Raw genomic sequence first — 23,414 nt, 5'->3', positions numbered from 1 at the left:
CACAAAAATACTTTATAATACATTTATTTTACAAAAGGTTTATACATAAAGATACAGTAAAATCATCAAATGATTATAAGGTTCAACAAAGTAGTTACAGAAGACATCATAGAGATGATTGACGCGTTTCACTTATTAGCTTCTTCAGAACCGATTACTCAAAGATTTGTAACAAAAGAACCGTATATTGAAGACCTGGGAGAAAACAGACAATAATGAGGATGATTTTGTGTCATACATCTTATAGGTAAAGAGTACACATTGTATGTAAGAAAAGTTTTTTTAGTAATAATCTTAGTCTATTTAAAGGGGTTGCAAAGGTAAAAGTTTTTTCACCTTAATGCACTCTATGCATTAAGGTGAAAAAACATCAGACAGCGCCGCCCCCCCATCACCCTCGTTTTACTTACCTGACCCCTCGAAAGTCCCGGGCTCGCCCCAGACGTCCTCTTCACCGCTCACCCTGGCCGTTGATTGGCTAGAGTGGATGGATTGAAAGCAGCGCAGCCATTGGCTCGCGCTGCTGTGAATAAATCCAATGACGCGGTGCGCCGGGGGAGGGACCGAGTGATACAGTGAGTGGCTACGGCCGCCAGCTGTATCACAGGAGCGCGCCCGCAAGCACTCCACATCATGTGAGGGAGCTCGCATGAAGTTGCAGAGTCCTTGAGGGAGGGAGCTGAGACAGCTGCCGAGGGACCCCAGAAGACCAGGTTCGGGGCCACTCTGTGCAAAACAAGCTGCACAGTGGAGGTAAGTATAACATGTTTGTTATTTAAAAAAAAAAAAAATTCTTTAGTGGCCCTTTAAGAAAAAAATCTTCACGTTGTATTAACACTTTAAAGAGGAGTTTCCATAAAACAAAAAATATTAGAAGTCAGCAGCTACAAATACTGCAGCTTACTTTTAATAATTGGACACTTACCTGTTCCAGGGTTCAGCGATGCGTCCCCCCTCTGCTCTGTGGCGCCTGCATTGCAACTGTGGCTTCATAGCCGGGCACCCACTGCGCATGCGCGAGTGGTGCCGCGTGCCGTGATTGGCCGAGCAGTCATCTGGGACCTGTCACGTGTCCCAGATGACTGACAGGAGGGAGGGGGCAGAGCTGAGCCCTTCCTGCGCTGAGGGGAAGTGATGTCACCAGCCCCGACACTGAAGGAAGCAGACTACAAGGGACCCCCTAGCAACAGGCATTTAGAGGTGAGTTTAAAAAAAAAGAAATTCCAATTTATTTTATTATTTTTTTAGGAATTTTAATGCTTTTTTTTTATTTTTTCTGTGCAACACCACTTTAACTTCCATAAAATAGCTTCAACTGATGGCATAACAAGTGCGGAGATGCTATTTCACTGTAGCCACTAAGTGAGAACCACAAGTGCAGAGATGTTAGTTTACTGTAGCCCCTAGGTGAAAACAGTGACCAAAAATATTTTTTCCATAATAATTTCTCTCCGTCTAGAAATATTCATAATACATATCACACTGATGATAAAACCTAAATACTTACTAATGATCTTTGCTCTATAAGATATAGTAGTTCAATAGGATCACTTGACAGGGGGCCACAAAGGAACAATGTTTCCTTATCACCTAAATAGTTAATAAAAGTAGCTCATATTAGATCCTCAAATATATGCTCCCAAACATCAAAAAATAAAAAATAAATAAACAGGCAACAAATTTTATTATTGTACCTGTATAAACTTTCTCAAGAGAGACAGCTACCGTTGGCCAAATGGAAGACCCTTTACACAGCCAAAGCCGGACTAGTTCAAAGAAAGTAACGCAACTAGTGCATATGGGTCCAGTAAGGGCATCAAAAAGATCACGCCTGTTAATATTGTATCCAGCTAAAGGAGAAAAAAACACATAATAGACCAGATATATAGTGCCTCCACCAGAGTAGGACTAATCACCAACAATCGTTATTATTATTATTATACAGGATTTATGTAGCGCCAACAATTTATGCAGCACATTACAATATAAAAGGAGACAATACAGTTATAATACAATAAAATACAAGAAGGTCAAGAGGGCCCTGCTCAGAAGAGTTTACAATCTAATAGGGTGGGGCAGGTGGTACAAAAGTTTAAACTGTGGGGAATGAGCTGATGGAAGTGGTAGGAGATTATTTCTCAGGTACGTCTTTATCTGACCATTATTTGCCTCTCCTTAGTCCTAAACTTATAGACTTATACTTACTCTACCTTATTTCTCGTGCCTCTACAGACTGCCGGGGAACATCGGGACTCCTCAGTGGCGCTTTCATTATATAGTATCTGTATATTGTGACCTTCTCCATTCATCAACATTTGATTTAATTAACTATTTGAAAAGCATGAATTTAAAGAGCCACTGGGTAAGGCGGCCATGTTGAAAGCTTAATCTAAATCTCCAATTGGATAGCTTTGAAACTGTCCGATTTTGTTCCAATGTTAAAGTTTATGTATATACAGTTCTACGATATATTAATTTGTATCTACTCTTTGTTACTTTGTAATAATGTCCTTGCTTGAAAATTTAATTTAATAAGGAATGTATCTGCCTTGATCAACTGAGGTTGGTCAGAGCAGATACTCAGTTGAATAGATGAATATGTGTTTCAAATTCTTGGGATGCATTTAACAAATTTATTGACTATTTTGTATATTTTTTTCAGTTTCTCTGTGTAACTGTACACGCTGCAATGTCCTGAAGAAGCTCAGGAGAGCAAAACATGTAGAGAGAAAAATGCAGCATATATAATGTACAAATTCGGTAACATGTGTAGTTCTGTATGACTCTGCACTAGTTCTTGTATGTTAGGACTTGCTACTTATATTTACATATTTTCCGTTTCCAGAAATGTTTTATATATTTGTATTCTCAATAAAATTATATTGATTTTATTTTCTGTCTTGATATTGGGTACCGTCTTAAAAGTCCCGGGGGTTGGTTACCCTCCAGTCCCCTGTTTTGTTTCTTCCCTGTATCTTTAAAAATGTATAGTCTGGGATGTGGTACCATTTTACTTTTTGATCAAACCCCATCTATTTAAATCTTTTGCATGTGGTAGGAGATTAGTTGGAGACATGATAGGCTTCCCTGGAGAGATGAGTTTTCAGGGATCGCTTGAAGGTGGCAAGAGTAGGGGATAGCCGGACCAGTGGAGGTTGCAAGTTCCAGAGGATGGGAGAGGCTCTGGAGAAATCCTGGAGATGAGCATGGAAGGAGGAGACGAGAGAGCTTGATAGTAGGAGGTCTTGAGAAGAGCGGAGAGGACAATTTGGGTGATATTTGGAGACAAGATTGGTGATGTAGCTCGGGGCAGAGTTGTGAATGGCTTTGTATGTTGTGGTTAGTAGTTTGAGTTTAATTCGCTGGGTGATTGGGAGCCAGTGTAGGGATTGGAGGAGAGGGTTGGCAGACGCTGAGTGGTTGGTAAGGTGGATAAGTCTGGCATCAGCATTCATGATAGACTGAAGGGAGGATAGCCTATGGAGAGGCAGGCCAATGAGAAGGGAGTTGCAATAGTCAAGGCGAGAGATAACGAGGGAGTGAATGAGAATAATGTTAACCCACAAAAACAAACTTACCATTAATATTTTCATACAGCAGTAAGGGCACAGCCCACTAGACCAAGCTGCCAGCACTAAATAGTCAGTTTGGCGCCAAAAAGCATGCTAGCTGATTATCTACATCCATATCAGCCGGAGCTGTATTCAGACAGGAAACAGGACGTGGAATTCAGACAGGAAACAGGACGTGGAATTCAGACAGGAAAGGATTTGAACTTACGCCAACTTGTCCAGCAAAAAACGAAACCAAAACCACGTATATGCACCAGCAGCTTGGCCACCCTACCGTATAACAGCACATTTATACACATATCGACCTGTAGTCACCAATGATCCCTAAACAATTGCTGGAACCCTGTTGAACCAAAATAAATCCTCACCATAATGTGGAAATGAGCGTCGGGAAGCCCCCCGACGCCTCCACCTCTACTCCACCACCATAGACAGGCCAAGGAAGCCTAAATAGCCTCCTTGCCCCCAGATGAATATCATGCCAGGTGGGATCTGCCATATTATATCTACAGTGAAAACAGCCCCCGCACCTTAGCCCATCTATACTTATAATCCAACCAATCTTAAAGGCTGTGACGCAAACCCCCGTCATCCGTTTTATCAGGACATTTCACATCGCTCAATATCACTTAATTCTCCCATACCCTCTTCATATTTCTTTAAAGAAGAATTTCTTATATACAATATATACATTACAATTAAGATCTAAATACATTTTCTCAATTTTAACATACCAACAGATGGAAACAAGGGAATATCTATAACAGGAACAAACTACATAATATTAATCAACCTATACATTCCATTATTTTTGTTACCGCTATAGAAAAGGTCTAAAGCTCAAAGAGTCAGAAAAAACTCTAGCTCATAACCAGTTGCCATCATCCCTTCTAATAAGTACAAATTCGAAAAGACCTCTGTTTGGTGGGATTTAAAGGCAACAATACAAAAAAAGGGAATTATAAAATATATAAATTTATTAACATAGTCAAAATAATACATGACAAAGAAGAAAAAAAAGAGAGAAAAAGGACAAACAATGCAATTGTTGGTGAGCGAATGATACTATCCGCTTATAGGTTCCAGGACCTCCAGAGGCTGGTGGTAATGGACCCGCTTATTTCGTTACCACCAGCCTCTGGAGGTCCTGGAACCTATAAGCGGATAGTATCATTCGCTCACCAACAATTGTTTTTAGATGTAATTTAGAATACGCATTGTTTGTCCCTTTTCTCTCTTTTTTTCATTTTGGTCATGTATTATTTTGACTATGTTAATAAATTTATATATTTTATAATTCCTTTTTTTTATATATTGTTGCCTTTACAATCCCACCAAACAGAGGTCTTTTTCGAATTTAAGCTCAAGGAGTCATTCAGGCCCGGTGCATGTACAGCATTCAACTTAAAAATTTATTTTGCTTCATGCCGAAGCCATTTCTGTTCAATATTTCCACTCCTAGCAGTTTGTCATGCAAGATGACCTGGTGGAGCCTTAAAAGAGGAAGTAAACTTCCTCTGCAAACTTTTAACTATAGGTAAGCCTATAATAAGGCCTACCTATAGGCATTGAAAATATCTCCTAAGCCTGTACAGTTTAGGAGATATTTCCAGTACATGCAGCCAGTGACATCACTGGCGCATGTATACTAGCTCATTATGCCCTTGTCTTGCAGGGTTTATTTTTTGGGGGAATTTTTTTCAGAGGTTTACAACCTCTTTAAACGCCACCGGTTGTTTTTGTTGTGGGTAACATAGGGGAAAGTTTTCACAGGTGAGCAGGGGGAAGGGGCGGATCGGAAGCATCCAGACATTTCCAAAATGTAAAACCAATCCATTAAGACCATGTTGTTTTATAGGCTTCCCGGTTATTCTGAGCAGAAAGAATTATGTTTTCCATATGCTTGATATCCTCCACCCTATGTATCCATAAATGAAAGGAGGGAGGAGTGGGAAACTTCCAAACGAGGATCAAGCAGCATTCAATAAGTTGCTGACAGGGCCGGTGCTACCACGAGGCAAAATTGGCAGTCGCCTAGTTCGCCCAGCCGCTTGTTTCCCTATCGTTCGTCTCTCATCGGTCTCCATTCTATGTAAGATTTTGCTGCGGTGGTGACTGTATGTAGGGGATGCCGCCCTCTGCCTGCAGCATGTACCTAATTCAGGCGGAAAGCCGCTCCGCCCTTAAGTAAGTAGTGTCAGAGGCGCAGCGCAGCACTGGAGAACTTTGTCCCGACAGAACGGAAGCACACATTTAGTGCGCACCGCCCTTTATCATCAGTGACCTGTCTGTTTCTCCCTCTCTGAGTCCCTGGCCCACCCCATCCAGCTCACCACCATTTGTAGAGGCCGCTTGTCAGGGCTGGCTTAGCCCTTCCTTCTCTGCGCTGGCTGCTCAGCTGTCGGCTAATTGCCAGCTCTCATCTCTCTCCACAGTTACCAGCTGTTCCTGATCATGCTCGTCAGACCTGCCTACTTAAAGCTGTCCAGCTCACTTCACCTCTGCCTTTGCCTTGGTCACATCACAAGAAACCCTCTCCTGTGGTTCTGTTTAAATACTGGCTCGCTGACATCCCTTCTGGCTCCTTATCCTGCTTGCTGTTGCTCTACTTGGATCCCTGACTTCTGGCCTGGCTGATTACCCGATCTGGTTATTGAACTCTGGCCTGGCTGACTACTCGATCCGGTTACTGGACTCTGGCTATGCTTTGACTACGCTTTTTCTATTTACCTTTTTCTATTTTTTTTTATTTAATTGTACTTCTGTCTCAGTCTGGTTCATGGTTTCTGACACCGCTTTCCCTCCCGGCCTGTCCTGTACAGCGGTAGCATGTGCTATAGCCTAATCGTATCAGAGTAGTGGGTGCTCCAGGGCTGGTGACAGCTGGAGACACAAAGGCAGGGTTTGTTCCTGGCACTGGCAGGTCATCGGATGAGTGTAGAGCCCCGGTGAGTGAAGAACACTGACATTGTATTAGGACTCAGGTGGGTCAGTGTAGGTGTCAGGGGGTCAGGTAGGTTAGTGTAGACAGGTCAGTGTAGGGGTCAGGTAGGTCACATGGGCAGGGCAAAGGGGGTGGAGTCGGGACAGAGCCAATAGGAGAGACAAAATTAGGTTTCTCCTAGGGTGTCAAAAATCCTTGCACCAGCCTTGGTTGCTGATAACTGTGTTCTTAACCACTTCCATACCGGGCCATTGTCCTATGACGCGGCGGACTGACCCCGGGCAATAGGAGATTATGGGGCCCCCAGGCAATCAGAGATTATGGGGCCACACAGTATACACACAGTATATAATCACACAGTATACACACAGTATACAATCACACAGTATACACAGACATGTTTCTATTGGCTGAGAAGGTACTGGAGAGGTGGGGCAGCTAAAATCTTGAGATTTTTAGACCAAAATAATGTCGGTAAGGGACATTTCAGAGACAGATGTAAAAAAACACAGATTTTTACATACTGTCCCTGGTTTTACTGAGGCTGGCAACCCTGATGGGGCCCCCTAGTGACCCGGGGCCCTCGGGCAGTGCCCGAGTGGCCAAATGGTCTGTCCACCCCTGCCTATGACCTCTACAGGAACACTCAGTCACTCCTGGCAGCCGTTATATGATGTCCTCATGACCCCCAGTGTGGCGATTAGGGATGAGGCGTGTACCTCAGGACACAGCTCATCAGAGTACCCGAGTACCTGTCACCAGCCCATCTGAGTACCTGTCACCAGCCCATCTAAATACCCGAGTACCTGTCACCAGCCCATCAGAGTACCTGAGTACCTGTCACCAGCCCATCAGATTACTCAAGTACCTGTCACCAGCCCATCAGATTACCCGAGTACCTGTCACCAGCCCATCTGAGTACCTGTCACCAGCCCATCTAAGTACCCGAGTACCTGTCACCAGCCCATCAGAGTACCTGAGTACCTGTCACCAGCCCATCTGAGAACCCGAGCACATGTCACCAGCCCGAGTACCTGAGTACCTGTCACCAGCCATAAGATTACCTGAGTACCTGTCACCAGCCACCTGAGGACCCGAATACCTGTCACCAGCTCATCTGAGTACCTGAATACCTGTCACTGGCCCATTACAGTACCCAAGTACCTCTCACAAGCCCATCTGAGTACCTGAGTACCTGTCTCCAGCCCATCTGAGTACCCGAGTACCTGTCACCAGCCCATCAGCGTACCAGAGTACCTGTCACCAGCCCATCAGGTTACCCGAATACCTGTCACCAGCCCATTAGAGTACCCGAGTACCTATCTGCAGCCCATGCCTCACATAATATACGTTGGGGTGTATGCTTTCCTAAATGGGGTCATTTGGGGGTATAGTTTAGTGCTATAGAGCAGTGGTCATCAACCCTGTCCTCAGGGCCCACTAACAGGCCAGGTTTTATGTATTACCTTGGGGAGATGCAGACTAGAATACTGCAATCACTGAGCAGCAAATGATATCACCTGTCATGGATTTCAGTTATCTTGCAAACCTGGCCTGTTAGTGGGCCCTGAGGACAGGGTTGATGGCCACTGCTATAGAGGATTTAAGATAGAACAAGGTAATCCCGCACACTTGTTTAAACATGACAGATAGCTGGAGGTCACATTCTATTTGTGTAATAAAAGAGAGCTGAAAAGCTTCCCTGGGATGGGGAAAAATTGCACAAATGTGTGAAAGAAGGTATCTAGGTGGGCAATTCCCATCATATACCAATTCAAATGGTGACAGATCTCACAAATGAAGACGGGGGTGGGAGTGAGGACAGGAAATGTTGAAGCTATATGGCTTCTTATGGGGTTAAATGAAAAGAGCCTGAAGCCGATCTCAAGGTCGGAAATGAAGGCCAAAGGTCAGCACTGATAAAATGAAAGGCTTGGTATCGCTGAGGCAGGTCCCTGCAAAATTCCAAGCATGGCCTGGGGAGAGGGAAAAAATAAGGAATAACGAAGTCTGTAGCAAAAGGCCAATTTTTGGAGTTTTCAGTGTAGTCAGGGTGGATTTGCAGAATTTCTAAATTAAGAAGCAGAACTTTGGGTAGATATAAAAGACACAAATCGATGCAGGATTAATTTGGGACTTTTCAAACCATTTATATAAAGGGAAAAAAAAATTAAAAATCTTCATTTCTTCTTACAAAAGATATTCTTCTTTTCATAGCCAGAAAAGACCACCTTGGATTTAATCAGTTAAAAGAGAAAAGAAAAGGCTGTGTGTTGAAAGAACCTTTCAAGATCATTATAGTCCATATTAAACTTGCATATAAAATATTGTATCAAAGTTCTCTTTTATATCTTTTTTTTTTTTTTCCCACAAGGCTGTCCCCAGACAATCACAAATAGGTGAGTATAATATGAAAATCTTTCCTTTCAGGATTCTCAAGGGAATCTTGTAACATTCCCAGTTCTGATATCAAGAAGCGACTGTACAAGGAAGGTGCATAATTATTAAATCCAATACTGCATTTTTCCAGCAAGTTTTGAAGATCAATCTTCACCCCCTTTTGTGCAAAACTAATTATATATCACTGTGATCTATAATACAACATAGGTGAAGTTGGGAGTTTGATACGAGCAATTCTCAGTTTCAAAAGTCTCACAAAGAGTGATGTCGGAATAAATGTCCCAGATATATCTTCACAGGATTGTAATAGTGATGAAAATATCTGGCAGAGGGTTCACCCACAGGCTGGCAGATGTGGGAACATGGCGATATACATACACCATCAGAAGTAAGCCACATGTAAAGACCGGGTCTGAACCTTCAACCTCTGCTGTGTCTGACCATGTCTCTTCTTGCTGAGCCACCTGAGATGCTGGACAACTCCCTGTCTGATCCATTGGATAATCTTGTCTTGTGTCTTATTTTGTCCTGTTTCTGCTGAACCTTGAACCATTTGCTCCTCCCGTGATTCAAGCCATGCTATTGCACGTCCTGTTTGCCAGATTATTGTGCCCTCTCCAGCCAATATCTCCCTGTATCTGTCTGTATATCCGCTACCACTCGATGCCGAATTTTGGCTTGTTCCTTGATTATGTTTTTTCTTAATTCCAACCTGTGACTACTTGTTACTGACCTTTGGCTTGTTTACTGACAACGCTTTTGCTTGATCCCTACCTGCTATATCTGCTACAGGATCCCAGTTTGCTCACCACCTGGTGGGGCGATCCTGAAGACCGCAACCTGGTACTAATATGCAGCAAAACACATCTCCACCATCCTCCACCCCTCTCTGCTAATCCCTCCACTGGCTTCCCCTCACCCAACGAATACAATTCAAAGTACTAACAATAATTTACAAAGCCATCCATAACTCTGCCCCCAGCTACATCACTAACCTAGTCCCAAAATACCATCCAAGCCGCTCTCTTCGGTCATCCCTGGTCTCTAGCTCCCTTGTCACCTCCTCCCATGCTCGCCTACAGGATTTCTCCAGAGCTTCTCCCATCCTTTGCAACTACCTACCCCAATCTGTCCGACTGTCCCCTAGTCTATCCATCTTTAGGCGATCTCTGAAAACCCTTCTCTTCAAAGACGCCTATCCTGCTTCTACCTAACACTGTTTTACTTCCTCCATCAGCTCAACCCCCTACAGCTATTACCTTTTGTATCAGTTGACCCTTCCTTTTAGATTGTAAGCTCTAACGAGCAGGGCCCTCTGATTCCTCTTGTACCAAATCGTAATGTAACTGTAATGTCTGCCCTCATGTTGTAAAGTGCTGTGTAAACTGTTGGCACTATATAAAACCTGTATAATAATAATAATAATAATCAAGAGCTCTGGTGAACACTAGTTAGTGCCTAGACTCCGCACCTGGGGTGAACCCATTTCATCCACCAGGGTAAACTGCTTTTGCACTTATCTAGCTGGTTGGTGGGAACCAGTGGCAGCTGGTGCGCAACATTTTTTTTTTGGGTGGGAGGAGGTGAAAACAAACTGAAAAATACTGAAAAAAACCTATCAATTGCATCCTCACTGTGCCCATCAAATGCAGCCATTGTGCCATCAATTGCAGCCACTGTGCCCATCAAATGCAGCCACTGTGCCATCAATAGCAGCTACTGTGCCATCAATAGCAGCCAGGTGCCGCTGCTCGAACCCCACACTGGCTAGCCTGGAGCTGCTGCCCAGACCCTGCACCTGCTAGCCTGGAGCCGCTGCCTGGACCCCACACTCACTAGGCTGGAGCCGCTGCCGAACCCCACACCCGCTAGCCTGAAGCCACTATCCAGACCCCGAACCCGCTAGCCTGGAGCAGCTGCCCACACGCCACCACGCTGAGAATGCTTGATGTAAGAAAGGACTTCGCTGGGGGCACCTGAAGTATGGATGGACTCTGGTTGGGGCACCTGATGTAAGGATGGACTCCGCTGAGGGCACCTGATGTAAGGATGGACTCCGCTGGGGGCACCTGATGTAAGGACGGACTCTGCTGGGGGCACCTGATGTAAGGACGGGCTCTGCTGGGGCACCTGATGACAGGTGACGTGGCAGGTGACACACTCAGAGTTACCACTGATTCTGCATTATGGTGAGTTGAACAATTGCTTTTATATTACAATGTAATAATAGAAATAATGCGCAATCAACCTGACACTATAACAACCATGGTGCCGTGATGATTGAAGTGCTAACACCAGGTGTTTGGAGTATCTTTATCTGCTGATTGTTAAACTTTCTGGAATACACATTTCTATTGTGGTGTAGGATCTGGGCCTGCTGTCCCTCCATCCCTCTTTCTTTCCTTCCTTCTCTCTCCTTCCCTCCCTATCTCATTATTTCCATCCCTCATTCATCTCAGACTCTAACCACACCCCCTTTGAGCCATGCCTACTATAAGCCACATCCAATATTTCACTTAAACCATGCCCATTTTTTGCCACACGCGCCATATTTTTCTTTCCCCCTATGCCACGCCGACTAGCAAATGCCCATCCTCTATTTATAATAAGACCCCACCCACAGGCAAAAAAAGCATCCCTATGAATTATTTTACAATGTTGGAAACTATGATACATGCACGCATTCACACACACACACAAACATGCATATACACATACACACATACACGTATAAACACACATACATAACCTTTTTTTAAACGGCACTACTGTACCTCTTCCTGCCAGGTAATGCACTGTAGGGGGAGGCAAAAAGCACATCACACACTGTGCTTTCACTTTAGGTGTAATCAGTGTGACCAGCTCCCCGCAGTGCCGATACACAGATTGGCTGAGGATCAGGGGAGCACGGTCTCAGCCGCCCTTGCTTTTCCTATGCAGGCATACAGGAGGCCTGCACAGCCTCTCTGCAGCATGGGGCCCGGTCACAATGGCGACTCCTGTGACCCCTGCATGTCCGCCCCTGCCATAGGGTGAGTGCGAACCTGGAGGGTCCCGCCTGTGCCCCCCCCCCCAGAAAACCTCCACCACCAGCCACCACTGATGGAAAAGAAGAAGAAAAAGTTAAAAAGAAGAGTTGCTGTAGAGAAAGAGTTACTCCATTACTGTAGAGGAAAAGTAATGCCTACTTTTGGCCAGCACTTTTGGCCAGTTTGTCAGCTTCATATAATTGAGGAGCCGCAACATGTGCAATTTGCTTTTGCTAAGGCATACCAAAGAACTACAGAACAAGATACACCAAAAGGAGGGGTGAATGAACACTGGCAGAAGGTTGTGAGCTGGCAGAGGGACCTGGCATCTGAGCATGCGCAGTGGCAAACTGTAGACTGACGTGGCACTTGGGTGTGTGTGGCGCCATCCCTAAGACTGGGAATGAGGACTGTGAATGCCCAGTGAGATTTTCCTTCAGGGAGGTTGTTATTTCCCGAAGTGTGTAGGAGGTTGGCTTATATAAGCAGGCAGTTTGATTTAGCGCGTAACTGCCCCTTGGACCACGCTACTTTGGAATTTGGAAACCATGTTGTGATGATATTGAAGGCATTTTATTTGGATTGGGATGTTTTCTGATTTGTTCTATGGGCAAGCATAACGCCCCATAATGTCTCCCTCTCATACTAAGAGAGTGGTGCGGCCGCAGTAAACACTCTGGGGTTGATTTACTAAAGGCAAATAGACTGTGCAATTTGCAAAGTGCAGTTACCCTCTCAAAGAGCAGTTGCTCCAGTGCTTAGTAAATGAGCAGAAGCTCACTTCCATCACCCAATCACGTGCAAGCAAAAAATAGTTTTTTTTATTTTCCTTGCACATGATTGGGTATTCTTTGCAAAGTGAAGCTTTATATTTAATTTAGCTCTGGAACAGCTGCACAGTCTATTTGCCTTTAGTACTGTAAATCAACCCCTAAGGGTCCAGTTGCAGGAACAGAATTTGTATTAAAGCGGGAGTCCGCCGGGAGTTCCGCCGTTTTTTTTTTTTTTTTAAAAGCCAGCAGCTACAAATACTGCAGCTGCTGACTTTTAAAATAGTGACACTTACCTGTCCAGCGCGCCCGCGATGTGGGCACCCGAAGCCGATCTCTCGATCGTCTCTCGGGTGCTGCCGCTGCCATCTTGGGTATGGGAATCAGGAAGTGGAGCCTTTAGGCTTCATTTCCCGGTTCCCTACTGTGCATGCGCGAGTCGCGCTGCGCAATAAGGATGGTCCCCGCTGTCTCTGGGATCCGTGCGTTTCCCAGCAGGCAGCGGGGGACTTTTGGAAAGGGGCGTAGATTCTGCGGAAAGGGGCGTACCTTCTGCAGAATCTACGCCAGAAGTGGGTGCAGATACCTGTACCCCCCCCCCTGAAAGGTGCCAATTGTGGCGCCAAAGGGGGGGGGGGTTCCAATGAGCGGAAGGTCCACTTTAGGGTGGACCTCCGCTTTAAATAAAAGTTTGTAAGGGAAGGCCCCAGACTGGCAACACTGACAGAATGCACAGCGATGCATAGCAGTGCAAGTCTTGTATATGCCGACAGCGTCTGTCTTGAGGAGCGGAATGTGGCCTGGCCAGTCCGTACCAATGGGGAGGTGTCTAGGAAGGACGGCTTGTCCCTATCCTTTCCCTACTCATCTGGAACTGTTCCATGTGGCTAACCACTGTCCCTGTTAGAAGGGTGACCTGTCCCTACACTACCCATGTGCAAAATGCACGCCAAGCCTGGTAGCCCGGACCTTAAAGCGGAGTTCCCACTAAAAAAAATAAAAAATTTAAGGCTCCATGCACACTGGAGCTCATAAACTGCAGTTTATTGGAGTTTGTGCGTTTTTTTTAAAAGCCCATAAACTCCACTCTATGTTAGCCTATGTGTCCATGCACACATGGACGTTTTTCAGCTTTAATGAGCAGTGGAGTTTATGGGCTTTTTTCTGAACGCCAGAAATTCGCGTTCAAAGTGCCGTTTTTCACCGGCAAAAAACGTCAAACGCTGATAAACGCTCATAAACGCTTATAAACGCTCATAAACGCGCGTTAATTAGTGTTCGGCATTCTATTTTTTCAATGCATTGTGGGAGTTTGGAATGTACTGTGGGATTTTTGGAGTGTCCTCTGTGTATTTTTATTGAAAACGCCCATAAACGCTAACGCTAATAAACGCTCATAAACGCTAGTATAAAACGCTGTTAAAAGCAAGTTTTTCAACCAGCATTTTCTGCCAGCAGTCTGGCGTCCAGAAAAAGCTTTTTTGAGCTTCAGTGTGCATGGAGCCTTAGTCAGCAGCTACAAATACTGCAGCTGCTGACTTTTAATAATCGGACACTTACCTGTCCCAGGGTACAGCGATGCGGGGGATCGAGGCCCCGCTTGTCTCCCCCTCCGCTCGGCAGCACCGACATTTTAACTGTGGGCGCCTGGCTGTGGCTTCACAGCCAGGCACCCACTGCGCATGCGCGAGCCGCGCCACGCACCATGACTGGCCACGCAATCATCTGGGACTTGTCACATGTCCCAGATGATTGCCTAGAGGGAGGGGGGAGAGGCAATCTCCCTTCCTGCTCCAGTGGCAGCTACGTTAGGAGCCCAGGCACTGAAGGAGGCAGATTTCAAGGGACCACATAGCAACAGGGGAAAAAAAGGTAAGTAAAAAAATATATATATAATTTCTCCAAATTTTTTGTATTGATTTCATGCACATTCATGACATTTTATTTTTTGGGGTGGAGCTCCACTTTAAATAGGCTCTACCTACAAGATGGCAGCCAGAATCACATGGGATGGCAGCATCCAATCAGAGAGCTTCTCCAGTGACCCAGGAAACCATAGAGAAACCATATTTCTCTTGACTTCTCCTCCAACAGCAATGCCACTGCGATTGAGCCCACCTATAGTTGAGAATATAGACTGCACCTGCCTACAAGTTATATAGCTAGAAACCCCAAATTTGGTATACAAACACAATAGAACTAGCACTACAACCTCTCCAAATTTGGAGTTTCTAGCACCAAGTGATCCCGAGATACGTGGCCCCAAATTCGGATCACAAAATGTCAAGCACTTTTCTGCAGCAGATAATTACATTATGCGACCCGATTTTGGGGCCACATATCTTGGGGTCACTTATAGCTAGAAACCCCAAATTTGCTATGCAAACACAATAGTACTAGCACTACAACATATCCAAATTCGGAGTTTCTAGCAGCAGGTGACCCCGAGATACATGGCCCTAAATTCAGGTCACAAAATATTTTCGAATGCGGTTGAAATAATGTCGAATCATGTTGAAATCATTTCGAATCCGGTAGAAATATTTTCGAATTTGGTTGAAATATTTTCGAATGTGGCCGATTTTTCGAATTCGGTAGAAAACTAAACGAAATCCGAAATCGAATTTAAGGAAGTTAACGAATATAACTAAACGAAATTAATGAATTAACGAATTAAAACGAAACGAAACTAAACGACTTTTTTCCTTTTGCACATGTCTAGTTAAAAGCAGCAACTTTATATAAGTCCAGTAAAGTCTATATGTCCAGTAAAGACTGGAATTTGTGTTTATTAGGACATGATTGTGAAGTTATTGGAATATATTCCATAAGTACTTTTGCGTGATCTACCATATTTTCAAAAGCAGAAGATTGAGGAATGGCCAAAACGGAGGAACGCGTTTCGTTCTAATAGACATAGGAACTCCAGTTCAGCAGTTGTCTCACCCTTGCATTCCTAAATGTTTGTTCAGAATTGCGTTTGTCAGTTCTTGCTCTGTTAACCGTTATCTGCCTCCGTTTCCCTGGATGACAAATTAAATGAAGCGTTTTATTAACGAGTCGGTACGCTTGATGAGTTTGAGAAAACTTTCTTTTATTGGTGATGTGAGTGCAATTAAGGACACGTTGCACCAGCTAACGACTTTAATACAAACAAATTGTGTGTAATTAAGTCAAATTTTTTCGTAGGCACATGGGGCCCGTGGAGCATTGCACGCATAGTTAGCTCCCCGAAAACCTTCAGCAAACGTTGACGTTGCAATAAAAGTCAGCACCGCGACAAATCAGCATCTTCGCCACTTACCAGGTGATTAAGAAGCGCTACATTGTGACCTACTGAGAGAATTATTCCTCTGTAGCAAAACATGAACTTCAAAAGAAGCGAGGGACCAACTATTATTTGGGCTATTATTTACTGATAGTGGTCGGGGGAGTAATATTATGTTTGAGTTACAATTATATCAACCCTCACAGGGATTATAAAGTAATATCTGCTGCAGAAAAAAAATATATATATATGGAAAGTAGGAAGCAATATAGGTAATTCAATTCAGGCATTTAGGAAGGTAGTGTAATTTGACAGGGAAAATGGTAAAAATTCCCAGAGGTTTCTAAACCAGATAAGACGGGTGTCGGGAGAGAGAGGGGTTTTGAAAAATGAATAAGGTTTTGGAGTTTGCAGAATTTGAGCTACAAAAACCAATTGCAGCTAATTAATATTAATTAAATCAGAAGGAAATGCTTACATTATTACATTGGTTTCTTCCTCAGCAAAATGTTGCTCCTGCATAGAAACATAGAAAAGTGACAGCAGAAAAAAAGACCAGGTGGTCCATCGAGTCTGCCATTTTTGTTTAGTTTTTTTCATACATGTTTTGCATTTTTTTGGTATGTCAAATAATCTTGGACTAATAGAGTTAGGTTAGGCAGATTTGACCTTTTTTTTGCTATTGTCTCTATAATGTCGAATCTTTTCTCTCTATGTCAAATCTTTTCTCTCTATGTAGAATAATCTTGGACTAATAGAGTTAGGTAAGGCACAGTTAACCTTTTTTGCTATCGTCTCTATAATGTCAAATCTTTTCTCTCTATGTCGAATAATCTTGGACTAAGAGAGTTAGGTTAGGCACAGTTGACCTTTTTTGCTATTGTCTCTATAATGTTCAAATCTTTTCTCTCTATGTCGAATCTTTTCTCTCTATGTCGAATCTTTTCTCTCTATGTAGAATAATCTTGGACTAATAGAGTTAGGTTAGGCACATTTAACCTTTTTGCTATTGTCTCTATAATGTCAAATCTTTTCTCTCTATGTCGGATCTTTTCTCTCTATGTCGAATAATCTTGAACTAATAGAGTTAGGTTAGGCACATTTGACCTTTTTTTCGCTATTGTCTCTATAATGTCGAATTTTTTCTCTCTATGTAGAATAATCTTGGACTAATAGAGTTAGGTTAGGCACATTTGACCTTTTTCGCTATTGTCTCTATAATGTCGAATTTTTTCTCTCTATGTAGAATAATCTTGGACTAATAGAGTTAGGTTAGGCACAGTTGACTTTTTTTGCTATTGTCTCTATAATGTCGAATCTTTTCTCTTTATGTAGAATAATCTTGGACTAATAGAGTTAGGTTAGGCACAGTTGACCTTTTTTGCTATTGTCTCTATAATGTCGAATCTTTTCTTTTTATGTAGAATAATCTTGGACTAATAGAGTTAGGTTAGGCACATTTGACCTTTTTTGCTATTGTCTCTATAATGTCGAATCTTTTCTCTCTATGTCAAATCTTTTCTCTCTATGTAGAATAATCTTGGACTAATAGAGTTAGGTAAGGCACAGTTAACCTTTTTTGCTATCGTCTCTATAATGTCAAATCTTTTCTCTCTATGTCGAATAATCTTGGACTAAGAGAGTTAGGTTAGGCACAGTTGACCTTTTTTGCTATTGTCTCTATAATGTTCAAATCTTTTCTCTCTATGTCGAATCTTTTCTCTCTATGTCGAATCTTTTCTCTCTATGTAGAATAATCTTGGACTAATAGAGTTAGGTTAGGCACATTTAACCTTTTTGCTATTGTCTCTATAATGTCAAATCTTTTCTCTCTATGTCGGATCTTTTCTCTCTATGTCGAATAATCTTGAACTAATAGAGTTAGGTTAGGCACATTTGACCTTTTTTTGGCTATTGTCTCTATAATGTCGAATTTTTTCTCTCTATGTAGAATAATCTTGGACTAATAGAGTTAGGTTAGGCACAGTTGACTTTTTTTGCTATTGTCTCTATAATGTCGAATCTTTTCTCTTTATGTAGAATAATCTTGGACTAATAGAGTTAGGTTAGGCACAGTTGACCTTTTTTGCTATTGTCTCTATAATGTCGAATCTTTTCTTTTTATGTAGAATAATCTTGGACTAATAGAGTTAGGTTAGGCACATTTGACCTTTTTTGCTATTGTCTCTATAATGTCGAATCTTTTCTCTCTATGTCAAATCTTTTCTCTCTATGTAGAATAATCTTGGACTAATAGAGTTAGGTAAGGCACAGTTAACCTTTTTTGCTATCGTCTCTATAATGTCAAATCTTTTCTCTCTATGTCGAATAATCTTGGACTAAGAGAGTTAGGTTAGGCACAGTTGACCTTTTTTGCTATTGTCTCTATAATGTTCAAATCTTTTCTCTCTATGTCGAATCTTTTCTCTCTATGTCGAATCTTTTCTCTCTATGTAGAATAATCTTGGACTAATAGAGTTAGGTTAGGCACATTTAACCTTTTTGCTATTGTCTCTATAATGTCAAATCTTTTCTCTCTATGTCGGATCTTTTCTCTCTATGTCGAATAATCTTGGACTAATAGAGTTAGGTTAGGCACATTTGACCTTTTTTTCGCTATTGTCTCTATAATGTCGAATTTTTTCTCTCTATGTAGAATAATCTTGGACTAATAGAGTTAGGTTAGGCACAGTTGACTTTTTTTGCTATTGTCTCTATAATGTCGAATCTTTTCTCTTTATGTAGAATAATCTTGGACTAATAGAGTTAGGTTAGGCACAGTTGACCTTTTTTGCTATTGTCTCTATAATGTCGAATCTTTTCTCTTTATGTAGAATAATCTTGGACTAATAGAGTTAGGTTAGGCACATTTGACCTTTTTTGCTATTGTCTCTATAATGTCGAATCTTTTCTCTCTATGTCAAATCTTTTCTCTCTATGTAGAATAATCTTGGACTAATAGAGTTAGGTTAGGCACATTTGACCTTTTTTTGCTATTGTCTCTATAATGTTGAATCTTTTCTCTCTATGTCGGATCTTTTCTCTTTATGTAGAATAATCTTGGACTAATAGAGTTAGGTTAGGCACATTTGACCTTTTTTGCTATTGTCGCTATAATGTCGAAACTTTTCTCTCTATGTCGGATCTTTTCTCTCTATGTAGAATAATCTTGGACTAATAGAGTTAGGTTAGGCACAGTTGACCTTTTTTGCTATTGTCTCTATAATGTCGAATCTTTTCTCTTTATGTAGAATAATCTTGGACTAAGAGAGTTAGGTTAGGCACAGTTGACCTTTTTTGCTATTGTCTCTATAATGTTCAAATCTTTTCTCTCTATGTCAAATCTTTTCTCTCTATGTCGAATCTTTTCTCTCTATGTAGAATAATCTTGGACTAATAGAGTTAGGTTAGGCACATTTAACCTTTTTTGCTATTGTCTCTATAATGTCAAATCTTTTCTCTCTATGTCGGATCTTTTCTCTCTATGTCGAATAATCTTGGACTAATAGAGTTAGGTAAGGCACATTTGACCTTTTTTTCGCTATTGTCTCTATAATGTCGAATCTTTTCTCTCTATGTAGAATAATCTTGGACTAATAGAGTTAGGTTAGGCACAGTTGACCTTTTTTGCTATTGTCTCTATAATGTTCAAATCTTTTCTCTCTATGTCGAATAATCTTGGACTAATAGAGTTAGGTTAGGCACAGTTGACCTTTTTTGCTATTGTCTCTATAATGTCAAATCTTTTCTCTCTATGTCGAATAATCTTGGACTAATAGAGTTAGGTTAGGCACAGTTGACCTTTCTTGCTATTGTCGCTATAATGTCGAATCTTTTCTCTCTATGTCGGATCTTTTCTCTCTATGTCGAATCTTTTCTCTCTATGTAGAATAATCTTGGACTAATAGAGTTAGGTTAGGCACATTTGACCTTTTTTGCTATTGTCGCTATAATGTTGAATCTTTTCTCTCTATGTCGGATCTTTTCTCTCTATGTCGAATAATCTTGGACTAATAGTTAGGTTAGGCACAGTTGACTTTTTTTGCTATTGTCTCTATAATGTCGAATCTTTTCTCTTTATGTAGAATAATCTTGGACTAATAGAGTAAGGTTAGGCACATTTGACCTTTTTTTGCTATTGTCTCTATAATGTTGAATCTTTTCTCTCTATGTCGGATCTTTTCTCTCTATGTAGAATAATCTTGGACTAATAGAGTTAGGTTAGGCACATTTGACCTTTTTTGCTATTGTCGCTATAATGTTGAATCTTTTCTCTCTATGTCGGATCTTTTCTCTCTATGTCGAATAATCTTGGACTAATAGTTAGGTTAGGCACAGTTGACTTTTTTTGCTATTGTCTCTATAATGTCGAATCTTTTCTCTTTATGTAGAATAATCTTGGACTAATAGAGTAAGGTTAGGCACATTTGACCTTTTTTTGCTATTGTCTCTATAATGTCGAATCTTTTCTCTTTATGTAGAATAATCTTGGACTAATAGAGTTAGGTTAGGCACATTTGACCTTTTTTTTTGCTATTGTCTCTATAATGTTGAATCTTTTCTCTCTATGTCGGATCTTTTCTCTCTATGTAGAATAATCTTGGACTAATAGAGTTAGGTTAGGCACATTTGACCTTTTTTGCTATTGTCGCTATAATGTCGAATCTTCTCTCTCTATGTCGAATCTTTTCTCTCTATGTCGGATCTTTTCTCTCTATGTAGAATAATCTTGGACTAATAGAGTTAGGTTAGGCACAGTTGACCTTTTTTGCTATTGTCTCTATAATGTCGAATCTTCTCTCTCTATGTCGAATCTTTTCTCTCTATGTCGGATCTTTTCTCTCTATGTAGAATAATCTTGGACTAATAGAGCTAAGGTTAGGCACATTTGAGCACAGGTTAGATGGACACAGATCGCTATTGTCAGCGTCATGTAGAATCTCCTATCTATATCGAACCGTTGTCACAACGAAAATGAAAATAAAGCATTTGTTTATGTCGGATTTTTCCGTTTTCAGATTCTGCACGTTCGTTATCGTTTGTTAAAACAATAACGAAAATACCCGAAATTCGGGCGAAAATGCCTTCGGACGAAAAGGAATGCACATGTCTAAAAATTTGTACTTAGCTGGTGTTACAAAGAAAACCCCGGCAAGAATTACACAGTACTTACACTCAAATCTGATGTAAAGAGTTCGGTCCAAATCCACTGCCAGAAAAAATACGATACATCAATTGAACTCGGAGTAAACTTGAGTTTGCTCCGAGTTCAATTGGTGTATCAGATATTTTTTGTATTTATTTTACAGAAACTGGAAGAAAACTTGTAAAACAGTAAACAATTACATTTAATGTCTTATACCAGATTGCAAAACATTTACTTCTATAGCCATTGCACATCTTATATCCTTATCGGAAAGTATTGGAAATTCTCAGCTCTTGCGGCACTCAGACACGTCTCCGGCAGTAATGAGGTATTTGTAGCAGCTGCACAGATAAATCCTTTAAGGCCACATATAATCCAGTACAGCCAGTTCTGTGCTGAACATCACTGAGGCCGTTCTGGATTTTATTACCACATATAACAGCCGTGCAGCATTGACATAGACACTGCAACGTGTTCAGATCAATACAGAGAGCCGGAATCTCACCTGGGCGCTGAGACTTTCACTTTAATTAGGATCTGCACCAGGTTGGATGTTACGTCCGGCAGTCCTAGGCTCCCATGTAATAAGAATGACTTTGCGTTTGACAATTTTCAGGTGCTTTCTCCATAATCAGATCCTTCTGCATAGCACAAATGTCGACCAATTTGTTTGGAAATTACATCCTACTGTCATTTCCTACAGATCGGCGGCTCTCCCTGTCAGACGGGGGGGGGGGGGGGGGGTCTGTGATGATAATCAGCACATTGATTATCAGCACAGCCCCATCAGATGTGCAACCACAGCTGCCAATAAGGTGCCCACCAGCTGCCAGTCAGTGCCCCCTCAGGATCACCTGTCAGTGTCCAATAAAGTGCCAGCAGCCCAAATTAGTGTCCACCACAGTGCCAGTCAGTGGCCATCGCATTGGCAATCAGTGCCCTACAGTAACACCTGTCAGAATCTCATCAGTACCTCATCATCAGTGCTGCCCATCAGTGCCACCCATCAGTGCCAATCAGTACCGCATATCAGTGCCCATCAGTGCAGCCTGTCAGTGCCCATTAGTGCCACCTATCAGTACCCATCAGTTCCACCTATCAGTACCCATCAGTGCCGCCTATCAGTGCTCATCAGTGCTGCATATCAGTGCCGCCTATTGGTGCCAATCAGTGCTGCATATCAGTGCCGCCTATCAGTGCCCATCAATTCTACATATCAGTGCCTCATCGATGCCAACTCATCAGTGCCTATCAGTTCCGCCTCATCAGTGCCCATCAGTGCCGCCCATCAATGAATGAGAAAACAACATTATATAACCGAAACAAAGAAACACTTTTTTTTTTTTTTTTTTTTATGTCAGCCCTTTTTAGTTTGTTTAGCAAAAAATAAAAGCCCCAGTGGTGACCAAATACCCCCAAAAGAAATCTCTATTTGTGGGAAGTAAATGATAATACAGTGTAGCATGACATAGCAATTGTCATTCAAAGTGCGACAGCACTGAAAGATGAAAATTGTCCTGGGCAGGAAGGGGCGAAATTGATTCGTATTGAAGTGGTTAAAGATTATTTGCCAGAATATTTTATCTTAAAGAGGAGTTCCAGCCTTTAAAAAACAAAAACAAAAAATAAATAAATAATCACCTCCCCGCGATGGTCGCATCTTGCATAATAGATTCCAGCATATTTATTAAATTAACTCTTTTTCGTTAGATGTTTGTCAATATTATTACACTCGCCTCCTTAGTAAGCAAGCTTCCATCTTTAGTGTGGCCATCTGAAGCCCACTTATAGCTTCTTCCGGGATACCCGATCTTCCGATCTTGCGCATGCGAATTGTGGACCCAGTGCGGCGGGCTTGTATTGCGGAGGCTGCTCATCGACTCCTGGGATTGATGACACATATATCCCAGGAACTAAAGGGCGGCTGTGTATGATGTGCCCTCCATTCACCTCTCCTCTGCTGCCCATTCACAGAAGCCTTTCACAATTTTTTTTATTTTTTTATATTTGTCTGGTGTGTATTGTCACTAGTATTTCACATTATTTAGCGCTGCAATTTTTGTTTTTTATGTCTTCACAATTCATCATTGTTGTTGCTGGCTGCTAGACTTTTTACGTTATTCTGGTAGTGCAATTATATTTTTATTCTGTGAATAGGCAGGTGGAGGGACGGGGTGGGCATAACAGTTCCAGCGACTTAGCTCTTAGAGAAACTGAGACCACAATGAGTAGCAAGAAACCTGTCTGGTGTGAATAATAGACATGTGCACCAAATTTCTATTTAT

The sequence above is a fragment of the Lithobates pipiens genome, unplaced genomic scaffold (assembly GCF_037356315.1).
Source record: "Lithobates pipiens isolate NorthernLeopardFrog02 unplaced genomic scaffold, aLitPip1_a1.2 Scaffold_22, whole genome shotgun sequence".
NCBI lineage: Eukaryota > Metazoa > Chordata > Amphibia > Anura > Ranidae > Lithobates > Lithobates pipiens.
Note: the sequence above shows the minus strand (reverse complement) of the source record.